The sequence below is a fragment of the Psammomys obesus genome, unplaced genomic scaffold (genome assembly GCF_907164565.1).
Source record: "Psammomys obesus unplaced genomic scaffold, mPsaObe1.curated_primary_1811, whole genome shotgun sequence".
NCBI classification, from domain to species: Eukaryota; Metazoa; Chordata; class Mammalia; order Rodentia; family Muridae; genus Psammomys; species Psammomys obesus.
Genome location: NW_026587556.1, coordinates 6674921 through 6691229, shown reverse-complemented (window position 1 = coordinate 6691229; position 16309 = coordinate 6674921). Strand labels below are relative to the sequence as shown.

At 39.1% G+C, this 16309-nt stretch overlaps 1 protein-coding gene and 1 long non-coding RNA gene across 4 annotated transcripts in view; one reads left to right on the top strand and one right to left on the bottom strand.

Annotated features, from left to right (window-relative positions):
• The window catches only part of Sugct (succinyl-CoA:glutarate-CoA transferase), a 668162-nt gene that overhangs the window by 251916 nt on the left and 399937 nt on the right, over positions 1-16309 (top strand). The window lies entirely within an intron of this gene.
• LOC129674082 (uncharacterized) lies at positions 478-9665 on the bottom strand. Its single transcript, XR_008719769.1, has 5 exons — positions 9548-9665; positions 8930-9103; positions 8562-8659; positions 4576-4668; positions 478-1153 (listed from the first exon to the last, which is right to left on the bottom strand). It is a non-coding gene; the product is annotated as an uncharacterized LOC129674082 (long non-coding RNA).

Here is a 16309-nt window from a genome sequence, read left to right as displayed (position 1 = left end):
TTGCATGTGTCGCTGCCATGTTGGATGAACTTTCAAAGCATCCCTTCATTACCAATTTTCCATGTAGATGGATTTCTCTCCTCTTTCCCCTATGACATGTGTTTGAGAGATTACCACCAGCCTACACTTTTAATCACGGCAGCCACTGCAGGCTAATTGAGGACCAAACATTGGTCAGGTACCTTTGTCTGCCCCCTACCAACTATGCTAACAGAGACAAAGGTGCCATGGCCAAGGACTAGGTCATCTTGCTGCAGGCTGTATGCAGGCAGAATGTGGGAATTTGGGCTGTCTTCTGGGTAGGTTTCTCTTCAGTACTCTATCAGTTACCAAGAATGTCTTGGAATTAGGAACACAGTCTTTTCTTTTCTTTTTTTTTTTGTATTTTTTATTTTATTAATTACACTTTATTCATTTTGTATCCCCCCATAAGCCCCTCCCTCCTCCCCTCCTGATCCCACCCTCCCTCCCCTTTCTGCATGCATGCTACTACCCAAGTCCACTGATAGGGGAGGTTCTCCTCTCTTTTCTGAACTTAGTCTATCAGTTCTCATCAAAAGTGGCTGCATTGTCCTCTACTGTGGCCTGGTAAGGCTGCTCCCCCCTCAGGGGGAGGTGATCAACAAGCAGGCCAATCAGATTATGTCAGAGGCAGTCCCTCTTTCCATTACTATGTAACCCACTTGGACACTGAACTGCCATGGGCTACATCTGTGCAGGGGTTCTAGGTTATCTCCACGAATAGTCCTTGGTTGGAGTATGAGTCTCTGGGAAGTTCCCTGTGTTCAAATTATCTTGTTCTGTTGCTCTCCTTGTGGGGTTCCTGTCCCCTCCAGCTCTTACTATTTCCCACTTCTTACATAAAATTCCATTCACTCTGCCCATCAGTTGTCCATCAGGCTCAGCATCTGCTTTGACAGTCTATACTGCAGAGGCTTTCAGAGGCCCTCTGTGGCAGGTCTTTTCAGTTTGCTTTTCTTTGTTGTTGTTGTTGTTGCTTTTTGAATTTTGACTACTGCAGACTAAAGTAACAAGATATTTTAAAAAATCCCTGTTAAGAAGCCGAATCCATAGTCTATTGAGTTTCCAGTCAGAAGTTTTTAATATTTGTCCAAGTTGGGAAGTGATACTTTCTTCTTTCCGTGCTCATTGCCTACAGTACAATGTTATAAATACAGTTAGACATTATATTGGCATGAATATTATTTTATAGAAGAAAATTACTATAAATTGTAGCATTTTTTTTTTCTTTTTGTAATGAGATACAGCAAAACCCTAAGACAAATGTTGACTTATGAGGTAATGAATTGCTGTTGCAGGGAACAAAAGCAACATTTATATTTACATCTTGTAAGTGAATGCTGAAAATAATTCTTTGTGGGTTTTATTAGTTGTTTTTTTTTTTTTTTTGGCAGGTAGTACTGAAAGTAGTGTAATGAGATACTTGATATCAGGAGTTCATTGTTTTTCAAAAACTTAACCACATATACTTTTTGTATATTAGTAGCCAACTTTGAGTCCAGGCAGAATCCCCAGTTTACTCATGAATTACCTGATTCATTGCTAAAGAGGGAAAATAACTTTGGCTTAAATTAGAAGGAAAAGGAGAGTTATAATGTAGTCATTAAAAAGCTATTTTCTCAGGTTTTATTTTCAAGCCACAAAGCCATGTGTAAGATTGGTTTGTGCTTCGGGTAGTTCTCTCTTCAGAAGCATGGTTACCTGGTACCTGTGAGGGGAAATGAGAGACTTGTTCATAGCCTGGCCCTCTCTGTGCATTTACAGTTCAGGCCCAGTGGCAAGGAGACCCACTGCCGGGAAGCCGTCTGTGGAGGCAGGAGGGCTTGGGAGGCCTGTGGAAAGCTTGGCTCTGATCATTGACTTTGGTGGTTACGTCTGGCAAGGAGCCCAACTTTCTGCATTGTTTGGTCTGAAGTGTTTCAAGTATGGTTAATTAGAAAGCCGTGTCGTGCATGTGTGGCTGCTGCTGCTCCAGGCATTGTGCTAAGTAGTTTGCATGCATTGTCTCATACTCCTTCCAGTATCCCAAGAGGTAGGTAGGCGTTTCCTGTATTGTTCGAGGAAGACAGGGGCTAAGGTGATATGGTGTTGGTGGGCTGCAGAAAAGGAACCTGTGCTCCTAACATGTGTGTTTTGCTTTCTCTCCCTGTGCCTGGTTAGAATTTTGGGAGGAGAGAGCAACAATCTGAATCACTACAATATGTGTCACACATATATGTCGCTAGTATATGCGGACCGCTGAGGCTAAGTTATTGAATGCCACTGAGGAAGTATGTGGTCTAGAGGGGAATCAATCAAGGACTGGGTGATTTGAAATGTGGGGAGTTCACAAATGAAAAGAGTAGGCAAAGGATGATCTGGTGGATAACAAAAGCATTCAGCGAAGGTGTGTGCCTGGGGAGTTGTTAGGGTTCTGTATTTTTTTCTAGCTACAGGGTAAAGCTCTCAAGGGAGTTGGTGGGGACAGTGATCAAGAGGTAAGCAGGAGTCAGCTGAGTTACAGACAGATCTAGAGGAAGAGCATGTGTGTACATGGCACCTCAAGAGCTTTTTGCTTCTGTTGGTTTGTCTTGCTCAACCTCACTGTGATAATTCTTGTTTTATTTGACTGTATTTTAAAAAATGGATGATGGATGAATAAAAACCTACCCACTAGGGTAAAGGTTAACCACTGAGCTCTTTTTTGTACTTGCTGGGAAAGGGAAAGATCAGTTTCTTCCCTTAGAGTCACATTGGGTATATCAAACCCCCTAGGACAGGCCTTGTGGTCAGGAGTAGTTGATTAATATATAACTGGACTCCACAGATTTCTGTTTGTTTGTTTGTTTGTGCTTTTATTTCATTACAGTTCTCTTCTTTTTTTCCTTTTGGATGTGGTTTTATTGGTTTTGGGTTTTGTTTTCTTCTTTTTGTTTTTTTGGTTGAATTCGGTTTTTGTTGAACTTAAAACAGGTGGGTAGGGAAGGGGAGACGATCTGGTGGGACTTGGGAGAGGGGAAGAAAATGATCAAAATATATTTGAATTTGAAAATTGTTTTTTAAAAATGAAAGCTACAGTAGTAGGTTGTGTGTGTGTGTGTGTGTGTGTGTGTGTGTGTGTGTGTGTGTGTGGTGAGGGTGGGGAGAGCCTCTCTTATTGCCCCTTGTTTTGTGCTCATGAGCATTGAGTCTCTATTTCAATAGGTCCCACTGAACCTTTTTGTACTAACGTACACACTTTATGATATGTACACCATTTTCTTCTTAAATTAAAACTGAAACATGTGTTTGAACCCTCCTAGTGTGTTTTGACCAGTCTGCATTTAATATAATCTTTGTCAACTCCCCCGTCCCATACCCTTCTTTGTTCTTCTGGGTTTCCTGCATGCTGGGTAAATATTTTACCACTGAGCTCTTCCCCTCTATGACCACAGTGCATCATTGTTGAATGTAATACTGGAAACATTGTTGGTTTTTTTTTTTTTTTTTTGTTAGGCATCTTAATAGGATGTTTGGTAGTGACACAGAGGTTGACATGATTGTAAGTGACTTGCTATTCCTCATTTTAGGGAATTAGCAAATCAAATCAACCATCTTTCCCAAATATACAATCACTAATAACTAATAATAATAATTTAGAGAAATTTTCATTGTATAAAAATTGTCTTTTGTATACAAGAGGGCCACTGATTTCTTTTTTTTTCTTTTTATTTATTTATTTTTCTTTTTTTAAATTTTTTATTAATTACACTTTATTCATTTTGTATCCCCCCATAAGCCCCTCCCTCCTCCCCTCCTGATCCCACCCTCCCTCCCCTTTCTGCATGCATGCCACTCCCCAAGTCCACTGATAGGGGAGGTTCTCCTCTCCTTTCTGATCTTAGTCTATCAGTTCTCATCAAAAGTGTCTGCATTGTCCTCTACTGTGGCCTGGTAAGGCTGCTCCCCCCTCAGGGGGAGGTGATCAAGGAGCAGGCCAATCAGATTATGTCAGAGGCAGTCCCTCTTTCCATTACTATGTAACCCACTTGGACACTGAAGTTGATTTTGTATCCAGCCACTTTGCTGAAGGTGTTTATTAGCTGAAGTAGTTCTCTGGTTGAATATTTGGGGTCACTCATGTATTATCATATCATCTGCAAATAGTGATATTTTGACTTAATCCTTTCCCATTTGTATCCCCTTGATCTCCTTTAGTTGTCTTATTGCTCTAGCTAGGACTTCAAGTACTATGTTGAAGAGATATGGAGAGAGTGGGCAGCCTTACCTTGTTCCTGATTTCAGTGGGATTGCTTTAAGTTTCTCTTCATTTAGTTTGATGTTGACTATAGGGCTTGCTGTCTATCGCCTTTACTATGTTTAGATATGTGCCTTGTAAGTCCTGATCTTTCCAGGACTTTAAACATAAATGAATGTTGGATTTTATCAAATGCTTTTTCAGCATCTAAGGAGATTAGCTGGCTAGGGTAACTAAAGTGCTGGGCAGAACCCCTTCGCAAAGAATTTATGGATGACACCAGCCGCTCTATTATCCGAAACGCCAAAGGCCCCCATTCAAGAGGTTGATGTGCTTACCCTATTGGAGTCAGAAAGAGAAGCTAGGAGGTTGCGCTGATCTTGCTGCCGGGTCCTGGATATCCACCACTTGACTCATGGGATCACCTGCAACTGTTAAATAAAGCATTGTAATTATATAAAAATATAAAAAATTAACAGTATCCTATTCTTTACAGAGCTTTTCAAAGTTTCGTGAGGTCCCATTTATTAATTGTTGATCTTAGAGACTGAGCTATTGCTATTCTGTTCAGGACATTTTCTCCTGTGCCAATGAGTTCAAGGCTCTTCCCTACTTTTTCTTCTAACAGATTTAGTGTCTGGTTTTATGTTGAGGTCTTTGATCCACTTGGACTTTAATTTTGTGCAGGGTGATAAATATGGATCTATTTGCATTTTTATACATGTAAACATCAGTTAGACCAGCACCATTTGTTGAAGATGCTGTCTTTTTTCCATTGTGTGGCTTTGCCTTGACAAAATAACAGCCTACAGACTGGTGAAAGATCTTCCCTAACCCTACATCCGACAGAGGGCTAATATTCAGAATATATAAAGAACTCAAGTAATTAAAACCAGCAAACCAAATAATCCATTAAAAATGGGATACAGAGCTAAATAGAGAATTCTCAACAGAGGAATATCGAACGGCAGAGAAACACTTAAAGAAATGTTCAACGTCCTTGGTCATCAGGGAAATGCAAATCAAAATGATGCAGAGATTCCATTTTACACCCATCAGAATGGCTAAGATAAAAACCTCAAGTGACAACACATGCTGGAGAGGATGTGAAGAAAGGGGAACATTCCTCTGTTACTGGTAGGAGCACAAACTTGTACTACCACTTTAGAAATCCATTTGGTACTTTCTCAGAAAATTGGGAATAGTGCTACCTCAATACCCAACCATACCACTCCTGGGCATATACCCAAAAGATGCTCCACCATTCAGTAAAGGCATTTGCTCAACTATGCTCATAGCAGCTTTAATTGTAATAGCCAGAAACTGGAAACAAATTAGATGTCTGTCAACTGAGGAATGAATACAGAAATTGTGGTACATTTATACAATGGAATACTACTCAGCTATTAAAAACAAGGAAATCATGAAATTTGCAGGCAAATGGATGGAACTAGAAAAGATCATCCTGAGTGAGGTAACCCAGACCCAGAAAGACACACATGGTATATGCTTACTTATAAGTGGATATTAGCCTTATAATATAGGATAATCATACTAAAATCCACAGATCTAAAAAGCTAACTTGCAAGGAGGACCCTAGGAAGAATGCTTAATTCTCATTCAGAAGGGCAAACAGGATAGACACCTGAAGTGGTGGAAGAGAGGGAACAGGACAGGAGCCTACCATAGATGTCCTCTGAAAGACTCTACCTAGCAGAGGCTCGAAGAAGATGCAGAAAAGAATCACAGCCAAAGTTTGGGCAGAGTGCAGGAGTCTTATGGAAGAAGGGGCGGGTGTGTGGATAGAAGGACCCAGAGAGGACAGAAGTTCCACAAGGAGACCAACAAAGCAAAAAAATCTGGGCCCAGGGGTACTGGAGACACTGCTGCACCAACCAAGGACCATGCATGGAGAGGACCTAGAACCCCTGCTCAGATGTAGTCCATAGGCAGCTCAGTTTCCATATGGATCCCACAGAGCAGGGGCTGTCTCTGACATAAACTCAATTGCCTGCTCTTTTATCACTCCCCCCCTGGTGGACAGCCTTGCCAGGCCACAGAGGTTAGAAGATGCAGGCTCTTCTGATGAGACTTTATAGGAGGATCAGACTGTAGGGAAGAAGGACTCCCCCTTTTAGTGGATTAGGGGAGGAGGATGGGCAGGAAGAGGGAGAGAGGGTGCTACAATTGGAATATAAAGTGAATAAATTATAAAAAATAAAAAAATATAAAAATATTTTATATTTAAATAAATCAAGTTTTAAAATTCCTGGTTTAATGTCGTTTGCTCTAAGAAATAAATTTTTACATAAATGGACCCATGAAATAGATACTGTATCATACTGTTATCAGTTTGGGGATAGAGAGATGACTCTGCAGTTAAGAGCAGTGGACTCTTACAGAGACCCCCAGGCTGGAGTTTTATCACCCAGATAACAGCTCAAGACCATCAGTAACTGCAGTTCCAGGAGATTCAACAACCTCTTTGGTCCTCTGTGCACACCAGGCACACACAGGGTTCTACATACAGGCAGAACACACAGACAGGTTAAATAAAATAATATTTTTAATGAAATGAGATGATTAAGCCACTGTGAGGTTAAATACTTGCTTGGGTCCCACAAACTCACACTTAATCAAACTGACACAAGCTGAATGTAGTGACTCTGCCTCCTGACTGATCTTCCCAATTCTACAGTTATCAGGAGCTTTTAAATGAAGCATCATTTCCCATTTGATCTTATTACTGTTTCTTAGTATGTCATACTGTACAAATCTCTGAACTCCCAAATGTTGTGATGAATAGCTGTAGAACAGCACCAATCTTCCTGAGGCATTCTGTATTCAGTAAGAAAGAACATGTCAGCCTATCTTAAATAACACACCATTTTATAGAGAAAGACTTGACTCAATGCATTTGGCAATACACTTCCAAAATATACTTATGAATCCAGTTGAACAAAAGTTTTATATGACTTTCCTTAACAGTGTATGTTCCTAAAAACTATATTTAAAAATCACCCAATGGAAAGCCATTACTTTTAGTTTATTTGCAGTTTTTTTTTTTAATGTTACTAAGAATGCAGTTGCCAGGTTCCACTTAGTCACATTTTTTATAGTCTGGTCATTAAACTGCTAAAAAAAGTGTCTTAAATGGAAACATTGACATAAAACTCATTACCCTGGCTCCAACGCACTGCTATTGTAAGGCATCCATCTTTTAGTGTGTGTTTTCTTAAGATGCTATTGAAAAGGCACTGGAAAATTAATGTTGCAATGGAGAATTTGATTCTACGTATAAATTTTTAAACACTCCAACACAGTGAGTGTTTACTACATCAACGTGTTTATTTAGAATTAAAGTTTAAAATGAACTTTATGATATTTAAAACATTTTACAATTGGCAATATATTATTTCCACTCTCCATTTTCAAGCCTATCTCATTTCTTTGACAAAATATTTGTTAAGTATCTCAGTTCAGGATTACAACATTATGTACAATCATTGTCAATAAGAAAATACCAAGTTTTAGGGTCTTAAAGGGATCAATGGCTTTTATCTTTATAAATGAACTTTTGATATTTAAGTTATAAAGTGTTGTCTCCAAAGTGGTATAGTACCTAACGGTAGAAACAGTTGAGTCTAGAATTTCTTGTTTCTGCCATGATCATCATTGTCATCGTCATCTTTGCGATCATTGTTGGCATTCATAGTTCCCATAAAGAAAAGAAACTGTGGAAAGCTGACCCAATTGGGATGGGCTGGGAATACTGAAATATGTTCCAGTCAGAGAGGTCATTTTCTTTGTACATTTCTGTAATGTGTGTGAGTGTGTGGAAAATAGTAGAAATGAAAGGATTTCAGTAGTTGTTTGTAATTCTAGATAAACGTCTCCTTATCAGTAAGATTCATTAGATATTATTTTGTGGAACTACAAAAAAAAATGGATATTTTCCTTCTAGCTCTCAAGCTTCTACCAGATTTTAGGTGGTTTGCAGGTAAGAATCAAGGTGAGCTTGAATCTTTCCTGCTATGTAACTCTGGACAAGTTGTATTTCTGTATGCTTCAGTTTGTATACCTACCTAATGGAGATAATGATGGCATCTAGTTGGTAAGACTGCTGTGAGACTTAGCATAATATGGATTCAATAGGTCTTGTGACTGTGCTCAAACAGTGAATAGGTTCATGATTTGAGGTTTCAGGGCAGAATGGCAGAGCAGGTTTGCAAGCTTGGCTTTTCATCCTAGTTTTATGGCCCCATCCAAAGAGTGAACTCCCTACGGCCTTCTCTTATGAGAAAAGCTGGGTAATTATACATACCCTGTCGGCTTTTTGAAAGAAAGAGATTGCATATGTAAATGATCAAACATGGAGCCAGCCCCGATAGTAGGTGGTCAGTGAATGGGAGTCATAAATATCTGCAAAAGCAAACAAACAAAAAAACCCACAGTAATAATTAGATTGAGTGCTCAAGGACCCTTGTCATTACATAATAGCATGACTTTCTTCAATAACATAAAGAAAAAGTCAGTGTTCTACAGAGTCTCACAGAGTTAACTCCCAGCCAAAAGAAATACATTACGGAGTTAGTGGTTGTAAAGGTTATGTTCTATTTATACATAAGGAAGGTGTTGTGAGCCATGGAGCCCTGTTTAAATATTGTGTATGAGGGCTTTCTGGTTCCTTACCTTATAAAATGTCCACAGTTGATCGTCATCGTCATCGTCCTTGATACAAGATCTTGCTATGTAGCCCAGGCAGGCCTCAAACTTGCAGCAGTTATCCTGCCTCAGTCTTCTGATTGCTGAGATTGCAGTCATGCACCATCATGCCAGTTTGAAATAGCATCATTTGCAGTGTCTCTAAGTAAATTTGAACATGTATGAAATAGCCCTGAACTTTTAGGAAAAAAAAAAAAAACTTAGAAAGATCTCTAGGCTAGGCCATGTTTTTTCTTTTCAATGTTTTTTTCCCCCTCAAGCAATTCTCCTCTCCAGATTTCATACTTGATCTTAAAATCACAAAGGTATACAGTTAAGAGGAACTAGTCTAATACTTCAAATTTATACCTGAGGAAGCTTTGACCTGATGAGTTACGTGATTTTTCCCAAGGCCATACAGTAAATTAGTGGCAGAATCTTGGTCCCTTGTTGCCAAGTCCAGAACATTTAGGAAAAAAGAAATAAAAATTGGATCCAGGCAAAGTAGAAACCTTTTAGCTTAGAAGAGGTGGTATTGGGGCTCTAAAAAGCGAGCTACAGCACAAGGCTGGAAAGAGGTTAGTTGGCTGGTTTGAGGACCCTTACCTGAGGCAGAGGTTGGCTGTTGTGAAATTATTTGGATGGGGCCATGAAACTCCTATAAAGAATATTATATTGGTTATGCTCATATATTAGTTATCCAGCAATATTAGGTAGAGCCAGAAATGCAATCAGAGTGTGTTTCCCAGCCTCAGGGTAGGAGAGAACCTGAGTTCTGGGAGGTTGCTGCCAGCAAAAATGTCGGGAAGCTGCTTCTCTCTGGTGTGTCCACTTCCTGAATAGAGTAAATGTATAATGACCTAGATAGCATGTGACTGTGCTGATCAACAAGATGATTCATAAGATGAACTTAGCGTCATGTCTGGCACACACAGTAACCACTTAACTAATAGCCATTTGTGCAATTCCAGATGGTCCGTCTCTTTACAGTAAGAGATCTGTTAAGGGGAGATGAACCCTTCTCCTTTAAAAGGGACTGAAAAGATTTACTGGGCTTTCAGAGTTTTAGCTAAATCACCTACTATTTAGAATAAAGAGGACAGTAATAAATGACCTACAAGGATGTGAAAGTCAAGAGGAGATAAAAAAAAAAAGCCTCAGAACCTCAGAAGCAAAACAGTGTAGGACATGAAGTAATTAGTGTGAATGTATGTGTGTGCATGCATTCGTGTGTGTGCGTATGTCCATGCATGTGTGAGTGTGTGTGTGTGGTGCTAAGATCAAACCAAAGTGTATTTTAGCAACTACCACCACTGAGCTACACTGTAGCCTCAAAATTTTTATTAATAGCATATGTAGAGAATTTTCTAAGAATATAAACTATTTCGTTCTTGTGGATATCTTTCTCTCTTAATGATATCTGATTAACAAGATTTCATAGTTGCAAAAAAAAAAATAACCTTTCTGAATAATCAGCACTCCTATTTTTAAAAGCTGAGCTACAAGGGGATACACTAGAGTAAACTAATTTGCAACATTTTTTTTTTTTTGGCATTTATCCAAAGCCTTTTTTTAGGGAATAGTATAAAATTTAAAAAATGATTATCGCATGAACAGATAATATTGAAATGACATAGAATAGATGAGTTAATCTGTAAAATGAAGATGGGAGAAAATGAAGACTCATACCCACAGAGCCTTCTGGATGTCAAACTTGATGGTTGTGCCTGGACAGATCTGAAGAAAGACAAAGATGTTCTCAGATTGTTCTGTGGTGTTTTTTCTGAGAAAAATTAATTGGTGTGCTTTTTAAAGGAAATTCTGACTAAACTAATTTGAGAAATATCATTTTAAAAACTGTAGGCCTCTTTGAGATTGAAAATTCATGATTTCCTTGTTTTTTATTGCTGAGTAATATTCCGTTGTGTAGATGTACCACAATTTCTGTATCCATTCCTCAGTTGGGGGGCATCTGGGCTGTTTCCAGCTTCTGGCTATTACAAATATAGCTGCTACAAATATGGTTGAGCAAATGTCTTTATTGTGTACTTGAGCCTCTTTTGGATATATGCCTAGGAGTGGTATAGCTGGATCCTGAGGAAGCGCTATTCCTAGTTGTCTGAGAAAGCGCCAGATTGATTTCCAGAGTGGTTGAACCCAGAAAGGTAAAGAGGCTGGACATCAGAAGAAGAAGAAAACTGGGAACAAGTTAGGTGCCTGCCACAGAGGGCCTCTGAAAGGCTCTGCCCTGCAGACTATCAAAGAAGATACTGAGACTTATGGCCAATTGTTGGGCAGAGTGCAGGGAATCTTATAAAAGAAGTGGGAAATAGTAAGATCTGGAGAGGACAGGAGCTCTACAAGGAGAGCAACCGAACCAAAAAATCTGAGCACAGGGGTCTTTCCTGAGACTGATACTCCAACCAAGGACCATGCATGGAGATAACCTAGAACCCCTGCACAGATGTAGCCCATGGCAGTTCAGTATCCAAGTGGGTTCCATAGTAAGGGGAATAAGGACTGCCTCTGACATGAACTGATTGTCCTGCTCTTTGATCACCTCACCCTAATAGGGGAACAGCCTTACCAGGCCACAGAGGAAGACAATGCAGCCACTCCTGATGAGACCTAATAGACTAGGATCAGAAGGAAGGAAGAAGACCTCCCCTATCAGTGGATTTGGGGAGGGGCATGGGTGGAGAAGGAGAGGAAGGGAGGGATTCAGAGAGGAGGAAGGAGGGTGCTATAGGGGGGATACAAAGCGAATAAAGTGTAATTAATAAAAAATTAAAAATAAAAAAATTAAAAGAAAATTCATTAAGCCTTTTTTTTGTTTTGTTTTTGTTCTTTTCTCCTTCCTTCCTTCCTTCCTTCCTTCCTTCCTTCCTTCCTTCCTTCCTTCCTTCCTTCCTTCCTTCCTTCCTTTCTTTCTTTCTTTCTTTCTTTCTTTCTTTCTTTCTTTCTTTCTTTCCTTCTTTCTTTCGACAGGGCTTCTCTGATTTATCCCTGGCTGTCCTGGAACTCACTCTGTAGTCTAGGCTAGCCTTAAACTCAGAGATCTACCTGCCTGTCCCTCCTTAGTGCTGGGATTAAAGGTGTGTGCCACCACTGCCCTGTTAATCCTTTCGATTTTTGAAGAATGCAATTAAAATAGGCTGTTGAACTTGATTTCTCAAACTTCTTGGCGTGAAAAGAGGCATATTGTATGTTGTGTCTGTGGATTTGTGTGTCTAAGTGGAGGTGCTCAGAAAGAGACAATTCTATTTACTGTTTATGTCACTGTTTCACAGAAATGGTTTGGGAAAATGATAATCTAGTAAAAAATGATTTTTATTTTTTTATTTTTTTCCCTATAGAAAAAATTTTATTAAACAATGTTAAATTTTTGAACAAAGCATTATAGAAAAAAATATGAAGTTGACATAACTCTTTTAAGGAAACAGAATTCAGAATATGGATGAAAAGGTCTAGCCAAGCAAGATGAGCAAAAATAACACATATCATTACCTTTAAAAGCAACTCATTATTTCTACAAGAGTGTATGCAATCTCTCCCTGTGGTGTTTTTTTTTTGGTATGGTTTTTTTTTATGCTCTAAAAGTTCAGTATTTTTTTTCTTTTCATCTCTTTTTTTTATTAATTACACTTTATTCATTTTGTATCCCCTCATAAGCCCCTCCCTCCTCCCCTCCAGATCCCACCCTCCCTCCCCTCTCTGCATGCATGCCACTCCCCAAGTCCACTGATAAGGGAGGTTCTCCTCTTCTTTCTGATCTTAGTCTATCAGTTCTCATCAAAAGTGGCTGCATTGTCCTCTACTGTGGCCTGATAAGGCTGCTCCCCCCTCAGGGGGAGGTGATCAAGGAGCAGGCCAATCAGATTATGTCAGAGGCAGTCCCTCTTCCCATTACTATGTAACCCACTTGGACACTGAACTGCCATGGGCTACACCTGTGCAGGGGTTCCTGGTCATCTCCACGAATAGTCCTTGGTTGGAGTATGGGTCTCTGGGAAGTTCCCTGTGTTCAAATTATCTTGTTCTGTTGCTCTCCTTGTGGAGTTCCCGTCCCCTCCAGCTCTTACTATTTCCCACTTCTTACATAGAATTCCATTCACTCTGCCCATCAGTTGTCCATCAGGCTCAGCATCTGCTTTGACGGTCTATACTGCAGAAGCTTTCAGAGACCCTCTGTGGCAGGTTTCAAGGTTGTTTCCTGTTTTCTTCTGGCTTTCAGAGGCCCTTTGTAGCAGGTTCCGAGGTTGTTTCCTATTTTCTTTTTCTTCTGATGTCCATCCTCTTTGCCTTTCAGGATGGGGAAGGGACAACACATGCTGGAGAGGTTGTGGAGAAAGGGGAACCCTTCTCCACTGCTGGTGGGAATGTAAACTGGTACAACCACTCTGGAAATCAATCTGGCGCTTTCTCAGACAACTAGGAATAGCGCTTCCTCAAGATCCAGCCATACCACTCCTAGGCATATACCCAAAAGAGGCACAAGTACACAAAAAGGACATTTTCTCAACCATGTTTGTAGCAGCTTTATTTGTAATAGCCAGAAGCTGGAAACAACCCAGATGCCCCTCAACTGAAGAATGGATGCAGAAACTATGGTACATCTATACAATGGAGTATTACTCAGCAATGAAAAATAAGGAAATCATGAAATTTGCAGGTAAATGGTGGGACCTGGAAAGGATCATCCTGAGTGAGTTGTCCCAGAAGCAAAAAGATACGCATGGTATATACTCACTCATATAAACATACAATATAGAATAAATCCACTAAAATCTGTACATCTAAACAAACTAAGCAAAAGAGAGGACCCTAACTAAAATGTTCAATCCCCATCCAAAATGATTTTTAAATGGGTATAAATACACAGACCTTTCAAGTGCTGTGCCCTGTGGTAGGAAGACAGACCACAATTGCATAAGGTGCAGATTCAGCTTTCTGTGTTCCTTGCTTCCTCCAAAACTACTATTCACAAGAACCCTGGTGGCAAAGATCAAGGTGCCATCAGTTTTGAGGCCATTACTTCATCCTTACCTCTGCTTCTTCTAGTATTTCATCTCTGTCATTTTTCTGGGAATCTCTAACTTTTTAACTTTGTTTCTGTGTTAATGTGATTATCCCTGCCCCACCTCCTAAGGTGCATTCTTGAACCGATGAAACTGATTGATTCCTGACTAATGAGCCAGTTGGCTAGCAGTAGAATGGTAGCCTTACATAGTTGAACACTATATAGGGATGTTTCTTCAAGGGGATTCAGTAGAAATATTTATTAAACATATCTTATACTATTGGGATGAAGAGCTATATTTTGGGACGCAGGCAATGGTAAATTATTCTTAACTCATTTTGTTACTATATATAAAAATTCCTCAGTGATTTTCACATTTATTCATAGGACAGGAATCTCAGACAAACTAAAATATAACTATTTCTCAACAGGCAAATAAATCCTAAAATAAACCAACATATCTTTGCTGCCCTTGGATGTTTTAGATAATGTGGTATGTTCATATGGTAAGAGGAGCAAGGCATAGAAGATCAGATATTTCCTCTTAAGTAGCTAACGAGATTAGAGACACTGATTTTTTTGTTTGTTTTCTGTTTTTCTTATTGATGGAACAGGGAGACTTGAATTTCTTTTCATGTTGTTTTGTAAGGTTTCTACAGATCCTGCTTTTCAGTTACTTTGGGAGACACAACTTTCTAATCCAACAGCATTTTGTTACATGTCTTGCAGAACACCATCCAGACTCAGCCATGCTATGAGCCTGCGAGAATCCAACTCACAGGCATAACCAATGTTGGAAACAGAAGTGCATACAGAACAATGTTCAGATTACCTATTTTTGAATATATTTTTTCACAGACTAGGTAGGAATGGTTAAAGTATGTTTTTGAGGGCCTTAGTACATTTCTGTCTTGTATAGTTAGACTCCTGGGTCTGTTCCACTCTCTTCTAGTCACATATAGAAAGGTCTGTGCACCTTTGATCAGCTGCTTTGGGCTTAACTCATATAGATTCCTGGTAACTTGAGAAAGAAAGTAAGTAAACTGTACTCAACTCATGCATTATTTTGCTCTCTAAATATTAATTTTATAAGGAGAGAATTCCTTAGTCACCTAGCTCTCAAGTATTGCGTCCTATTATGCAGATTTTCCCTGTCATAGAGTAGCAATGTATTTTCCTGGTATTCACCTTAAGCTTATGTGTGCTAGCTAGTCTGAGAAAAGCTCCCAGTTCTGCCCAGCCCAGACAAGGCTGTATGAGTTTATGTCTGGGTCTGCGCCATTCATCTACATGTTTGTTTCTGTGGTAATACCATCCTGTTTTTGTTTTGTTTTGTTTTGTTTACCTTGACACTTTCATATAATATGAAACCATGAAACTTAACTGCCAGGATGGTTCTTTTTGATCTGAATTATTTTGGCTTTTATATGAGTTTTACAATTGTTTTTCCTATTCCTGTAAAGAATGACACTGGGGTTTGATGAGGGATGGCACTGCTTATGTTGTTGTTTTTGGTAGGATGGTCATTTCTTGCAATATTCATTCTGCTGATCTGTGAGCACAGGAGGTATTTCCATCCTGTAATGTTTACCTCAATTTTTCCTTGGTATTTTAAATCTCTCCCTGTGGAGGTATTTTAGATATTTCATTAGCGAGTGGGTCTCTAAGAAAAGTTCAAAGGATCATGATATAGATCAATGGCAAAAAGCATGAACATCATGCCCAAGGCCCTGGGATTCATCTACAGTGTAGAAAAAAGAATAAAAACTCCAGAATATATTGGTTTTCTTACAGTCCTGCAATATGCTTCCAGCATTTTATCTGTTCTATTGCCTTTAAAATATATAAATATATATATATATATATATATATATATATATATATATATATTCTCTGTGTGTGTGTGTGCGCTCATGTACATGTATTGACATATTTTGTGCACCACCGATATGTATGGAGATCAGAAGATAATTTGTGAAAGTCAGTTCTCTTATTCTGGGGATCAAACTCAGATCACCAGGATCAGTGGCAAACACCTTTACTCACTGAGCCATCTCACCATCCCTATTTCATTGCTTTCTAAAAATGTCTGTAATTTTTTCAGATGGAGTTTTCTAGAAGCCCTTTTTGTCCCTGTTCATATATATATATATATATGAAAGTATATTCTTGAAAGTGTATATATGTACTTGAAAATATAATACATACATACATATATATATATATATATATATATATATATATATATATATATATATATATACTTGAAAATAGATTCTTCTCTCATACATTACATCCGAATCACAGTTTCCCTTTCTTTCACTCCCTCATCTTTCTCCCATCTCCCC